This window comes from Rhinopithecus bieti, unplaced genomic scaffold (assembly GCF_001698545.2).
Source record: "Rhinopithecus bieti isolate Rb0 unplaced genomic scaffold, ASM169854v2 scaffold_1599, whole genome shotgun sequence".
Lineage (NCBI taxonomy): Eukaryota > Metazoa > Chordata > Mammalia > Primates > Cercopithecidae > Rhinopithecus > Rhinopithecus bieti.
The window spans coordinates 275,228-276,964 of record NW_016804139.1 but is presented as its reverse complement, the minus strand read 5'-3'; the positions used below and the strand labels follow the sequence as shown (position 1 = coordinate 276,964).

General features: G+C 45.9%; 1 pseudogene across 1 annotated transcript in view; it reads left to right on the top strand.

The window, feature by feature from the left end:
- Nucleotides 1-386, top strand: part of LOC108525764 (40S ribosomal protein S8 pseudogene) — a 54,481-nt pseudogene extending 54,095 nt beyond the window's left edge. The window contains exon 2 of the transcript XR_001884340.1: nt 5-386. The product of XR_001884340.1 is annotated as a 40S ribosomal protein S8 pseudogene (transcript). The remainder of the gene's footprint in view (nt 1-4) is intronic.
- Nucleotides 387-1,737: the final 1,351 nt, after the last annotated feature.

Sequence of the window (1,737 nt, the reverse complement as noted above, 5' to 3'; positions counted from 1 at the left end):
GAAGAATTGCATCGTGCTCATCGACAGCACACCGTACCGACAGTGGTACGAGTCCCACTACGCGCTGCCCCTGGGCCGCAAGAAGGGAGCCAAGCTGACTCCTGAGGAAGAAGAGATTTTAAACAAAAAACGATCTAAAAAAATTCAGAAGAAATATGATGAAAGGAAAAAGAAAGCCAAAATCAGCAGTCTCCTGGAGGAGCAGTTCCAGCAGGGCAGGCTTCTTGCATGCATCGCTTCCAGGCCGGGACAGTGTGGCCGAGCAGATGGCTATGTGCTAGAGGGCAAAGAGTTGGAGTTCTATCTTAGGAAAATCAAGGCCCGGAAAGGCAAATAAATCCTCGTTTTGTCTTCACCCGTGTAATAAAGGTGTTTATTGTTCTGTTAAAAAAAAAATAATAATAATAATAACAAAAAAACCCTTCTGTGTGACAAATAAGCACACAAACAAAATATAAAGACAAGTGACAGATGAGAAGAAAATATTTGTAACATATTGTGGACCCTGGAGAATAATATTTAAGTACTTGATTACGTCTTGTGCATGAAATCCTGTGCTGGACCTATCACTTGTATCATCTCATTTTATTTTCCTTCCTTCCTTCCTTCCTTCCTTCCTTCTTTCCTTCCTTCCTTCCTTCCTTCTTTTTGATGAAGTTTTGCTCTTGTTGCCCAAGCTGGAGTGCAAAATGGCGCAGTCTCCGCTCACTGCAACCTCCACCTCCCGAGTTCAAGCAATTCTCCTGCCTCAGCCTCCTGAGTAGCCAAGATTACAGACACATGCCTCCACACCTGGCTAATTTTTTGTATTTTTAGTAGAAATGGAGTTTCACCATGTTAGTCAGGATGGTCTCAAACTCCTGGCCTCAGGTGATCCAGCCACCTTGGCCTCCCAAACTGCTGGGATTACATGTGTGAACCACTGAACCTAGCCCTCATTTCATCTTTAAATCGAGTCCCTGAGGCAGTGATGCCTGAAACCATTGTTCAGAAGAAGACACTAAAAATTGGAGAATTTAAGCACCCTGCCCAAATCTCATGGCTCAGAAGCTCAGAAGCGAGTTAGGGTTCCAACATGGAGCTAACCTGGCTCCCACACCTGCTACCATTTATCTCTCCAGGAACTAGCATGATTCCTCATCTCCTAAAGTCACTTAACTTATTCTTTGTGCTTTTGATGTGTTTGTTTCTGGAAAGATTGCCTGAAAGGGTCTTTTCAGTGGAAAGGTCCTGAAGTGAAGATGGAGAATGGGTGACAAAGCTGTCACATGCCTTCCTTCTCATGAACTCTTGAGAAGCAATCTTTTCCTCAGCTTTTCTTCTGCTTTCTTCCTTGGCTTCTGAATTTCCTGGGGTGGCCCCAGTTTCCAGCCAGTGGAGAGCTGGGCTTGGTTGCCCCATTCCATAGCATGCCCACCCTCTTCCCCTTTCTCATTTTCTTGTGACAGGGAGAAAGAACGGAGTGTGGGTGAACCCTCTGAATTATCTGATTGTGCTGTGGATGGGCCAGACCAGGCTTGGCTTGACTGGCTTGACCTGCTCTGCTGTTTCCTTTTCTGCCCCTCACTTTTTCTTTTTTTAGATTAGGTCTTACTCCACCACCAAGGCGGGAGTGCAGTGGCACAATCACAGCTCACTGCCGCCTCCACCTCGCGGGCTCAACTGATCCTTCCACCTCATCCTCTGAGTAGCTGGGACTACAGGCACACATGAGCACGCCTGGTTAATTTTTTAATT